Here is a 13,798-nt window from a genome sequence, read left to right on the forward strand (position 1 = left end):
CTCTACACTGACCATATAATGTTAGTTCAAAGTGCATTACTTGGCAGTGTAGATCCAGCCTAAGTAATTACTGTTGAAAAGTAATATTTTGAGCCTTAGGAGAAACCTAAGGATTTAAAAAAGTGTTTGAGAGTAATTTAAAAATCTGTACAATAGGCTGCATTTTTCTGTTGTTTATACTGCTGGTTGTACACAACCGTTTCAACTTTTGTCCCAGTGACCTATCCTTCCAGTTAGTGATCAACTATTTGACAACATAGTTGAGCAATATCTGATAATGTCACTCATAGGCTAAAAATGCTAGCTTCTGTTGTACTACCAGAATCAACCTTAAGGTAAGCCATAATGAACCAAATAGCTCAGGTAGCAAAACAAGAGAGGTGGTGGATTTTGACCCCTCTCTGTTGCTTGCTAGATTGCATCCATGATTACAATAGCTCACCTGCCATAGACTAAAACTGTCATTTTTGCCTCTGTGGGAAAGTGGCCATTCATTTTGCTTCCTCGGGGCTTTGCTCTAGGGATTGCTCCTTAAATGAAGGTATTATGGGTAGGATTGCTGCATACCACTGTTGTTTTGCTGCAACAAATATAGTTTAAGTTCCGACAAAACAAACCAATGTTTCTAACAAGTATGGTCAGTTTAAACGTTATTCTAGAAAAGCTAACACAGTTCATGCACAGGTAATTTCAGGGGGTCATCTGGTCACAATGTCCCACTCTGACTAGCCATGCTGGCTTGAGAATTTGGGACCTTTTGGTCCAAAAAATAATATTTTCAAGCTCTGGTGAGAGCTTTAAAACGTTTGGACTTGTCTGATCTGTGCAGGGTGTTGTGTGCAAAGATGAGGCATGCAAAGTTTGTCATTTACTGTCACTGATCCTATGCTTTTATTGATGATATTTCAAGATAGTTTGCTTCCCAACAGTGATTATCAACAGTTTCGAACAGTACCAACTACACATTCAATCCATCCTTGAATCATGTTCCACTCTTTGGGCTTCATTTAGATTCCTGAAAGGTAGCATAACCAGAAAAAGATATGAGTTGAGTTCAATGAAATCTTTCATTGAACCAGTGTGCATCCTTCAGATGGATTTTAAACCATAAAGTTTACATTAAACAGCAAGATACTGGCTTGAAAAAATAAAGAATAAGATTGTTTTATGGAAGTGACATTATATTCCATCATATTTAAACAAGTCATAGCAAATCCATCTATCTATCTATCTATCTATCTATCTATCTATCTATCTATCTATCTATCTATCTATCTATCTCTCTAGTATGACCAGCTGCTAGTGATTTTAGACAGCCTCAAATAATAGGATTAGCTTCTGGATGCTTTTGGCATACTAAAATAGACAAACAGCATTCAAAACATGGGATCTACCACAAGACAACAGCATATCTCTGAAAAGGAATGACTGGAATGCCAGTGGTTTACTTCAAAAGCCCAACATTTTTGTAACTTTATTTGTATTATAAGGATCAAAGGATTCCTTTCAAAAAACGCATAGCTTGTGCTGTCCTAATGGTAAATAGGTCTGTCAGCTGCTACCAAATTTCCCCTCGGGAATAAGATGTACCAAGGAAGACAGTAGAATGACACCTTTTCTTGGAATTCAGAATACAGGCAGGTTTCTAAAGTTCCATAAGAAATTAATCATAGGGCACTTCCACACAGGATGAAAATCCGCACCAAAGTGGGCTTTTAAAACCCACTTTGGCACGGATTTGCATTCCCACAAGCCCCCCAAAAACCACCCCAAAGCTTCCCAAATGTACCCCTAAAAAGTTAACGTTACCTGACCGCCATAACTGTGCTCCTCGTACCCTCCTGGCATGAGGAAATGATGCACCAGGATACCGGGGAGGAGGGATTTTCCGCCTGGCTCCCTCCCGTCTCCTGTTGCATTGTTTCTTCATGCCAGGGGGGCATGAGGAGCACAGTTATAGCGGCCAGGTAAGTTTAATATTTTAGGGGTACATTTGAGGTTTGGGGGAGGGGGTGGATGTCTTCTCAGTTTTTTGGGCTCTTTGAGCCTGAAAAATGGAAATGGTTGTGTGAATTGGGCCTGGGAATTGCGTGATGCAGTCCCTAGGCCCAATCCACACAGGGCCACACTTGGTAAGACCCGAATCTTACCTTTAGATCTGGATTTAGATCTGTTTAATTACTTTGGAACAAAGCAGGGAAATCCTGGTTTCATTAGAATCATAGAATAGTATAGTTGGAAGAGACCTCATGGGCCATCCAGTCCAACCCCCTGCGAAGAAGCAGGAAATCGCATTCAAAGCACCCCCGACAGAAGGCCATCCAGCCTCTACTTAAAAGCCTCCAAAGAACTCCTTCACCACAGTCCAGGGGAGAGAGTTCCACTGCCAAATAGCTCTCACTGTGAGGAAGTTCTTCCTGATGTTCAGGTGGGATCTCCTTTCCTGTAGTTTGAAGCCATTGTTCCGTGTCCTAGTCTGCAGGGCAGCAGAAAACAAACTTGCTCCCTTGGTTTGTTCTGAATTAATTTGGTTATACTGGAAGCATCATCTGGATGCCTCCCATAATACCAAGACAGATCCCTCATTATGGGTCCGTCTGGATGGGCCCATGATCAGGAGCCTATGTCTAGGCTTTGCCTGTTTGAGTTTGCCAAATTCTGTTTTCACGATATCCAAGTTGGTAGCTATTATTATACACTGTAAAAGTTACTTCTATACTTGCAGCCTGGGATCATCCTTGGAACTGGCCAGCCAGGCCAAGACACATTGGGGTCATCACTCTTGCTTCTGTATCAACAATTACAAGCAGCTTCCTTGCAGAGGCATGCTGGCAACACCACTTTTCCTGGACACATGGTTCAGTGCACTATTGTGATCTCACCAGAAGTGGTGTTGTCAGCAAGCCTCTGCAAGAGAACTGCTTCTGGCTGGCAACAGAATCAAGCTTGATGCAGGTGTTCACACCTACAAAACACGAGAATCGATCTGCAACTTCCTGGAAGCCCTGGACTAAATCCCATTTCTCCTTGTACTGGATTAATGGCAGGATGCAGCCCTTCTGCTGTGAATCCATTTGTATGTTGGTTGGACTGCTTGTAACAACTGAAAAGCAAGTTCACTTTATTCTCACCCAGGCCCTGCCCAGCACGTGGTCCCCTTTCTAAAAGTCTCATGTAGACACAACCTCAGATTCTAATATCTGGAGAGATTTATTTTTAAAAAACTCATACTTCTTTCTATACACTGTGCAAAGCTTTATACTCCTCTGTCATACCACCCCTAGCTTTTGCTAAGCCAAAAGGTAAGTGATTATCCATGAATGTGTTTTATTAGTTCATTAAACAGATGTAAGGGATGGAAATAGACCAATGGCATGATCTCACATCCTCTTATACTTTGTGAAGTGCAATGTGTGATATGCTTATTGATAAGATCATGTCAACTTCAAATCCTTACATTTTACTTCCCATTTTTTTGGAATCAAGCATAAACTGATTGTTCTCATCTTCAAAGCTCCGCATAGCATTTGCTAATATATTTGCTAGAATAAGCCTTCTGGCTGCCTTTGCTATAATAATTCGATAACCCTCTGCTGTCAAAGGATTTTTTAAACAATGTATCTTGTTCTTCTCTTATAGCCTGATACTCTGGTGTTCCAAAACCAAATGTCGTATGATTTGGTTACTCTGCTCAGATTTCAGAGATAGTGTGTTAAAGCACTGAGTGTGCAAAGTGTGTTAAAGCACTGAGCTGCTGAACTTGCAGACTGAAAGGTCCCAGGTTTAAATCCCGGGAGCGGAGTGAGCGCCCGCTGTTGCTCCAGCTTCTGCCAACCTAGCAGTTCAAAAACATGCCAATGTGAGTAGATCAATAGGTACTGCTCTGGGAAGGTAACAGCGCTCCATGCAGTCATGCCGGCCACATGACCTTGGAGGTGTCTATGGACAACGCCAGCTCTTCGGCTTAGAAATGGAGATGAGCACCAACCCCCAGAGTCAGACATGACTGGACTTAATGTCAGGGGAAACCTCTACCTTTACCTATATGTGCTGTAAAACTCAAGTTAGAATTTATGATACTGGACCGGCGACCAATCATTATATATATTTCATTATGTTTAGTACTTCCAGGTTTCACATTACGTATACAGTTCTGTCACCACAGAAAAGATGAGGTGATGGGTTAAGCTGAACATTCCCCAATCCTCAATGTATGGATGTTTTGCCCACTCTATCATTACCAAATGTGCTTGCCTGCAAGTGCATTAATCCCTAGTTAATGACAATATTCCTTGGGGAAGATAGCAGTTATAGGCAAATGTATTTGGAAAGTGCCAAGTTAATCAAGACTATGGCATGGCTTTCATGTGCATTTACATTTCAAATATCTTTTGGCAAATCAGGACCACCACCTCAAAGAAGTAAGTGTTTTTTAATACTGAAGAAACTTCTTAAATATGTAGCTATAAGGAAATTTGCAAATTAAAGTGAGAAAATTTTATTTTGACAACACTATTTGTGGAAATTATTGTCTGTTTGAAGGTATTCAAGCACGTAAAATCATGCTGTGTTCATAATAGTTGAGGGTAAACTTACAGCTAAGTCCCACTTTAGCAAGATTGAAATTAATCCATCAATTTCCATTCTTTTCAACAGGTCTTTTCTAGATAGCACTAACAGTGGATTTAGTCCTTCTTTTCTGCCGTAAGCACATTCTAAAAAAGCACACAAGTGGATTTGTCACTTTTGACAACCTCCTGTCAAAAGCCTCTGACAGAATGGATGTAGGAACAAGACTATTTCTCGTAACTGGAAGATAAGCCAATACGTTCAGTTTGTCAGAGCCCTTTGGCAATGTTGGGAAATCCCAGTTCAGTGTCACAATATGGTACCAACAGGTAATTTTCCCACATTGGTTAAGAAACAAGAGCAATATTGTACAAACAACAGCCCAGGCTATTGTTTTTTATTCAGCAAAGGCTTTCTACCCTTCCCATCCCCCTTTTTAGACCTATAGAAATATTTCTTTGTTAAATAATGGATAAAAATAATAATGGAAATGCTTTTAACTGTGCAGTCATGACAGTTGTGCTTTATTTGGATGCTGGAAGGGTGATGCAGTTAGACTGAGGATGAATGATACTATGTATTTCTCTCTATGCAACTCTTGTCCATGAGAACTAGCTGTTTAATTTTCCTCACTAGATGCCAAATATTTGGACATATGAAGAAATGTAAAGCACAAATAGGCCTCTCTCAGAAGTTGCTCATTTGGTTGTCCAAATATTTGACCATCTCCCACCATGTTCTGATCCAGAGCTCCTAAACTCATTTACTTTGTTATTTGGCATTTAGCAGAATGGTTGTACAGCTCAAACAATAAAAATAATCACCATATATACTCATGTATAAGTTGACTTCATGTATACATCAAGAGCAGACTTGGAGACCAAAATTATGATATGACCCATAGGTAAGTTGAGATTCATTCCATGGGGAGGAGAAAGGGCCAGAACGGACTCAGGGGCCAGCAGCTTCTGGTCACCATAACCACCACCACCATTTTCCTGCACAGATATTCAAAAAGGCATTCTACTCAGAGAAGGGAATGGTTTCTTTTTAATGCACTGTTAATACTTATCAAGAAACGAATAATAATAATAATGATGATGATGATGATGATGATGATGATGATGATGATGTAATGTTTTGTTGTGCCAGCTGCAACCCAACAAAACATTGAATGGAAAGTTCCTTGAAAAAATTGAAGAAAAAGCTGATAAGGAGAAGACCTGGCTGCGGCTCACGAATGGGACACTGAAGAAGGAGACAGAAGGCCTGATCCTTGCCGCCCAGGAGCAAGCCATCAGAACAAATGCAATTAAGGCCAAGATCAAAAAAATCAGCTGATGCAGACTGTGCAAGGAAGCTGACGAAACCATTGATCATATACTCAGCTGCTGTAAGAAAATCGCACAGACAGACTACAAACAGAGGCACAACTATGTGGCCCAAATGATTCAATGGAACTTATGCCTCAAGTACCATCTCCCAGCAGAAAAGAACTGGTGGGATCATAAACCTGCAAGGATAATGGCGAATGAACGCGCAAAGGTACTGTGGGACTTTCGAATCCAGACTGACAAAGTTCTGGAACACAACACGCCAGACATCACAGTTGTGGAAAAGAAAAGAGTTTGGATTATTGATGTCACCATACCAAGTGACAGTCGAATTGATGAAAAACAACAGGAAAGACTCAGCTGCTATCAGGACCTCAAGATCGAACTTCAAAGACTCTAGCAGAAACCAGTACAGGTGGTCCCGGTGGTGATCGGCACACTGGGTGCCGTGCCAAAAGATCTCAGCTGGCATTTGGAAACAATAGACATTGACAAAATTACGATCTGCCAACTGCAAAAGGCCACCCTGCTGGGATCTGCGCGCATCATCCGAAAATACATCACACAGTCCTAGACACTTGGGAAGTGTTCGACTTGTGGTTTTGCGAAACGAAATCCAGCATATCTATCTTGTTTACTGTGTCATAATAAAATAACTTTATTCTTATATCCTACTACCATCTCCCCAAAGGGACTCTGGACAGCTTACATATGGGACAAAATGCCCACAAGACATAAATACAAAACAATCAATTAAAACATAAACACAATTAAAATAAGAGCATAGTAAAATATAACAATCCAGATAAAAGCACAATTAAACTAAAACATAAAAATATAAAATGGCAACGTTGGAACTCAATCAAAACAATGCTCAACAAAACCAACAGCATTGCATTGCCTGAGTAGACTGGCAAAAGGCAAGAGCTTCTCTCTTCCAGAAGAACATAAAACAAACACCAACTACCACAACTAGCTTAGTGCAAAAAACCTGCTGCCATCATTTCCCTGCCCAGGCATTTTAAAAAAGCAGAAGCCACATCACAATGGAGAAAGTAAAGTGGGATAGTGCTTTTTTTAGGTTCCCCTGGGAGACACTAAGCTCTGACATTTTTCTACTCAAAAGAGATGGTTATTTTAAAGCAAGAGTTAAGGGTAAGTTGACCTGGGTTTTTTGGGATGATTTTTGGCTAAAATTTCTAGACGTATATATACAGGGGCCCCTGGTGGCACAGTGTGTTAAAGCGTTGAGCTGCTGAACTTGCGGACCGAAAGGTGCCAGGTTCAAATCCTGGGAGCGGAATGAGCACCCGCTGTTAGCCCCAGCTCCTGCCAACCTAGCAGTTCGAAAACATGCAAATGTGAGTAGATCAATAAACTCTAAAAGACTATTATAAATCATTAAAAAAATACAATTTACAGCCTAAGGAAGGGAGGAAGGAGAAGCCAAAGGGAGAGAAAAGGAACCCAAGCGGCAATGGGAGGAGAAGGAGGTGATTTATAAACACACGACTGGTTGCTAGAGACTTAAAATAGTGTATAACACAGCCCAGGGCTGTGGCGCAGACAGGAGAGCAAGCCAGTGCAATTAACTGCAATGATTCACTGACCAGGATGTCATAAGTTCGAGGCCCGCTCGGAGCTATGTTGTTGTTTGTCTTTGTCCTATGTTAAAAGGCATTGAATGTTTGCCTAATATGTGTAATGTGATCCGCCCTGAGTCCCCTTCGGGGTGAGAAGGGCAAAATATAAATGCTGTAAATAAATAAATAAATAAATAAATAGTAAAATAATGTATAAATATTAAAATAAATATAGTGTCCCTACTTCGCGGATTTTCACTTATTGCAGGTGGTCCTGGAACTTAACCCCTGCGATAAGTGAGGGAACACTGTATGTGGCATGTTGTGGCTGGTGATAGCTGTGCTATGGGGGAGGGACAACAGTAGGCCACTATCCCCTGTTCTCGGGATCCTTCATCCCAAGAATGTGGGATGACAGTCCAGACATGCTGCGGTCAGTTCCGGTTATGAACTTATCTCCCTGTCTTGATAACTCCAAAGTTGAGGGAAAGCCTGAATCATGAGTCAGGATTCAAGTTTTTCCACAACTTTGCTTAACGTAGGGCAAGGCTGCGTTAATGTGATGTTGCCCCGGTTAAGCCAGATGAGCCCTGTATGGCATTTAGTCTCTGCTGGGCTGATCCAACTGCACACCAACCTAAGTGGTCAGTGTAGATGAGCCCTAGTCAATTATCAGTCACTTTCAAATTGTGGATCACAGGTTTTGTTCATTTCTTGCCCATGAAATTCTCTTTCCTCTTATTAGCAGCTTTAAAATATCTGCCCTTTGTTCTGTGTGTGCCGTATGAGAGGATGTCTATCTCTGTAGGACCACATGCCCAATTTCCATGGCTGCCCATACTGTCCAATGTTTTGCCAATTTCTAATGTTTCATTGTATTGGTAAATAGCAAAACAGTAAACAATAGACAAATCCAGTGCTAGCCTTGCTCCTCCTACTTTGGAGTTCAACTATAAGATTACAGCCATAAGACAGTGAGTACCATCCAGAGTCAGGGACCAATGGGATTAAATCAGACCAAAAATCAACATAGTTCAGTGGTTCTCAACCTGTGGGTCCCCGAATGTTTTGGCCTTAACTCCCAGAAATCCTAATAGCTGGTAAACTGGCTGGGGTTTCTGGGAGTTGTAGGTCAAAACACCCATAGGTTGAGATCAACTGATGTAATTTAAAGTATTTGCCACACTGATTTTATTATGATGATATCATTAACTTTCTCTTTGTTGTACGTTTTGAAGGCAGGGCCTCACCTGGTCTTTTTTTACTCAGCTTTCGTAAAGCGAATAAGTCTGTGGGAGACCACCTTCTCTTACAAGATATTGCTTGTGTGTTGAATCTATATATATAAAAGGGTAATGAAATTTCGGCCTAGGACAAAACAACAAAACTACACATCCCAGAAACACTAAACTTGGCAGCACAACCCCTCATCCATGCCTCTACGTTCATACAACAAAAAGAAAAGAAAAATACAGTCCTAATTAGAGAGAGAGGAATAATTGTTTTTATCCAATTGCTGCCAGTTAGAAGGAGACCCACTTGGTCTCCTAGCAACCCACTCAGCCCAGGGGACAGGCAGAGTTAGGCCTCACTCCGCACTGCCTATAAAATACAGATTATCTGATTTTAACTTGATTATATGAAAGTGTAGACTCAAGGCCCTTCCACACAGTTATATAACCCATTTATAATGGACTTAATGTAAGGTAAAACCTTTAACCTTTACCTTAACTACCGCCAATTCCTCAATACTTTATTTCCCATACCACCATACTTCGCCACAGCAATGCGTGGCCAGGCACAGCTAATATTGTATATGCAAACTGAAATTATTATTATGTTATTTTGATCCAGTTTTATTTCTTTGAAAAATGATCAGCTATCTAAATATTGTGGATTGTTGAATATTATGGATATTTAGTAGGTCTCTCGGCATAAAGAGATTTAAGTGTATTTGATGCAGTCTTAGCCAATTATCTATTTAGCGATAGCTCAAAATAGTATTCCTTCTAACATTCATTTTCATTTGGATACACTTCAAAATAGAAACATTTTGGATCAAGTCCAAAATTGCCATTTTATTTTGTTTTATTGTCAGTTGGTTACAATATAATTCTTCCTGAGTTTGACAAAATTGAGGGATTTTTTTAGTGTTCCAGGAGAAAAAAAAGAAAAGAAAAATGGGGTAGTTTTGCTTAGCATGGCAGGATTTTCCCAAACCTTTGTGAATCTAATTAAATCACAGAGCTTGTTAACTACATGAATATCATGAGTGTTAAATGGACTTTCCCAAGAGTCATTATATAGAAATGATGATGTTCCTTCAAAAACAGACAGACAGAAAGAAATTCAAATTCTTGACTTTTGAAGACATTGAACTGTAATAAATTGTCACAAAGTGATTGGGTTTTCTCCCCCCAAAAAACCATTCTGCTATTTTTTTCCTGAAGACAGAATTGGAGAGCTCAGCAGTTGAGAATACATTTAATCTTGATTGCTTTCACTCTACAATTACTTAATTGAATTTCTTTTATCCCTATCCTTAGCACTGAAATCTTACTAGCTTGCTCCAAGACAACATGATAGATAGTCATATTACCCTCTTGTGAATTTGGACTGAAGGTGATGATTTTTCTCTTTGAAAGCAATGCCACAAACAAAATTGAAAACCATTTTTAAAAAGAGCAAAGTGTTGATGGTTTGGGCAATATATATGTATAAAAAACACTGACCAAGGGAATAATAATAAACATAAGGCTCATTTTCTCATATTCCTGCATTTATTTTACATTTTATATCAACCTCTAAGTGGCAATTTGAATGCTAAAGTAGCTGTTACCTTGGAATATGAGTCGTCTGAATAGATCAAGTGCAGAAACTGTAACACCCCATCAATGCTTCTGTCGTTCAAAAAGCAATCTTCAAAGCCGCAATTTTCAAACATGACTAGATATATTCTCCTATTAGAAAGTGCTGTTAAGTGGAGTCTTGAAGCCTGAGCTTATTTGTGTTGAGTTGAAAGCTGGTTTAGAGGTGTTCAATGGGATTTACTCCAAATAAGTACACAGGATAACACCTTCAGACTCATATGCAACCTGCTTCACAAACTGAAGAGCAGGGTTGAACAAATTGTGTCCTGAGATCCTTTTCGTGACCCCCCCTCCCCTGGAGCCCTGCCATATCGTCCTCACATACTGGAAAAAGTATGGAAAATGTTAAGAATTAATTACCTTTGCATTTGTATATTCAGTAACAGTAGTTTGCATGTTTGCTTTATCACACCCTTTCTCTCTTCCTGCATGAATCTTATTTACAACCATTTTCTCTTCTCTTTTTCCTCATCTCCATTATACCGTCTATTTGATTACACTATGTGACAAAATTTGAAAAATAATGTTCCTGGTTTGAAAGTGTTATTCCTGTTTAATTATGCAGTAATTACTCTGAAAGTAGTCGCTATACTCCAGAAACTTCATTTTTATCGCTGCCACAAACTATGTTGATTTGGTGGAGACTCGGTGAGACATTCATTGAAAAACTAGAACAAAATGTGCTGCAGAATATCCTGCAGTTTAATATACTTTTTACAAGTTTTTATGATAGAACCAATTAAGAAATGATATTTATAACCCAGGAACAAGAAGTGTATTGCTTGGTGTTATGAACAACCAGCAAACATCACTGGATGTTAGGAAGGGGAACAAGAAGGTGAACAGGAAAGTGTTCATGAATCTGAGGGTGAGTTGGAATCTGAGAAGGAGATTTTGCAAGTACCCACTTTTCAGGAGATGCGAAAGGAAACAGAGCAGAGACGTCATTCAGCTAGGATAGCTGCCAGCTGAGTAATTAGGAACTGCCCTAGCAGCTGTGAGGGGACCCAGGGCTATAAAGCAGGAGCAGGTGCAGCCAGCTCTTGCTGGTAAGAAACTGACTAATGCCTTCACTCCCCATGTGCCTGCTCCGAGTCTGCATCTGGATTTATTGCTGTTTCTTTGTTTGAAGTAAGACTGCTATTTGATTTGGGACTGTATCAGAGACTAAGAACTGCATTTGCCCTAAGACTTTCTTGCTTTCTTTTGCATTATTCCACTGAGTGTGCTGTACTGTATGTTTTGCTGAAGTAAAGCAGTTTTCATTTACTTACCACAGTGTTTTAAGGCTGTTCTTGAAAGACAAAACAGGACACTGGGGCAGTCCAGTAACTCATGATGTCACTCCCATGGATCCTTTTGTGTCCAGAAGTCAGAATTCTAGGGCTCCCAGTCTACTGCTGCAGAGGTCTAGATGGCATGTCTAAGTGTAATGTATCTGCTCTTAATTATTCTGCAAAAGTGACTATTCAAATCAGTTTAACCTAAAATTATGATCTTTGAAAGCTGAAGTTCTTCCAAAGCTCAGTATGATTGAAGTTCTTCTAAACTGCAGACATCATCACAATCAAAGGCATAATCATTATTATGTCTTTCTTTCTATGTCTTTGTAAGCCAAGTATGGGCAAACTCAGGCCCAGGGGCTGGATGCAGCCATTTGGGCTCTTTCCTCAAGCCCTCCTCTCTTTCTCCTTCTTATAAGCATGAGAATGTGATGGCCTGTTCATGTCCTCATGCTGAAAGAAGACCAGGGAGGTCACGTGCGGCTGCAGCACCAATGGAGCAGAGCCTATTCTTGGCCTGCACCTTGGCCTGCACCTCCATGGGAATTAGTTGCTCCTCAGTGGCATGCATGGAACCAAGTCATTCACCTTCTTCCAGGCCTCTGCCCATAGCATTAAGGAGGACAGCTCCTCTTTCTCCTTCTCTTCCTCCTTCTCTATTGCTGCCAACTTCTGCAAGGGTATGTTCTTCCTCAGAAAGAAGAACAACAGGAGCAGGAGGGAAGGGAAGGAGAGCACTATGTAACTGCATGCCTAGGTGGCAGCAGTGGAGAAGGAGGAAGAGGAGGAGGAGCTGCCCTCATTGTCACCTGGGGAAGAGGCCCAGAAGAAAGGGAGTATGCTGGCAAGGAGCAGCTGAGTCCCATGGCAGTGGACACCAAGGTGCAGGCCAGGAAGAGGCTCTGCCTGGGGCTGGTGCTGATGAGCACAACTTCCTGGGCGCAGCTGTAGACCAGGCAAGCTTTGTGTGAAATCCTCCCTCCACTGCACCAATGCCCCTGGCCTCCCCCCTCCCTCCTTGCCCAGCTCACCCACCCTGCTCCTGCCCACCATGCGGTCCCCAAGTTAAAACATTTGCCCATGCCTGTCCTAACCTCAAAACATGATAATACATATGGCAAACACATTGAAATCTATTATCATGGCTAACATTTTCTATTTGTTTCTAGTGGGTATTTTTAATAAATATGATAAAGTTGGGAGCAATACTGTAAATAATATATATAACATTATGATGTATTACATGATGAATCATGAACCATTTTTACTTCATTGACTATTTTATAAGCTGGTATAGAGCTTGAAAGCTTGGAAGATGAAAAAAAAATCAATATTCTGTTCTAAACCGAGAGCTGTATTTTAAAAGGACCACATTCTTCGAGCCACAACAGGGGAAGAGTGGCAGTAGCATGTCTCTTAAATTCAAGTTTCCCATCTTTTGGAGCTGCCTTCTGATTAGATTGGACAAAGCTCCATGTGTTGAGATGCTTCTGGGCAGGCATGTAGCTGGGGGGGGGGGGCTTGAGGGGCTTCAGCCCCTCCCCCCCCCCCCCCGAAATTCTCAGGGTGGTCCGTGAGATGGCCTTACATTTATTATTTAAACTGTTATGTTTATTCATACCATGATCTGATCACCATGCTCAATATATCCCATATGCATGGGGGTATTGGGATAATGATACAAAAGGTTTGCTAGGGTAGAGTCTCTCACGCTCAGACTCAGCCCCCCCCCCCCAACGAACCAAAATCCCAGCCCCCTCCAAATCAAAATCCTGGCTACGGGCCTGATTCTGGGTGTTGCTATTAAAGAAACCAGCCTCTGTTGGATCTGGTAATTGTACTACAAGATCAATTGATATAGTTGGCATTCTTTGGTGACTGTCTGTACTATATACCAAGCAACATGTGCTCCTGCTCTCCACTACATGAATCAGACAAGGTCCTCTCATCAACCCCATCATTATAAATCATCTGTTTAGAGCTTTGCAGTGGTACAGAGAAAACCTCCCAATCTAAAAAGCAACGAGTCACTGCAAATCAAACATGGCTTGCCATTCTAAGGCAGCTGCCATAGGGTATGATGGGAGGTGGCCTTCATGGAGTGACTGTCACATACACAACGGCCTAAAGATAGCACTTTGCACATTTCCTTTGTTACT

Source organism: Anolis carolinensis, chromosome 5, assembly GCF_035594765.1.
Source record: "Anolis carolinensis isolate JA03-04 chromosome 5, rAnoCar3.1.pri, whole genome shotgun sequence".
NCBI lineage: Eukaryota > Metazoa > Chordata > Lepidosauria > Squamata > Dactyloidae > Anolis > Anolis carolinensis.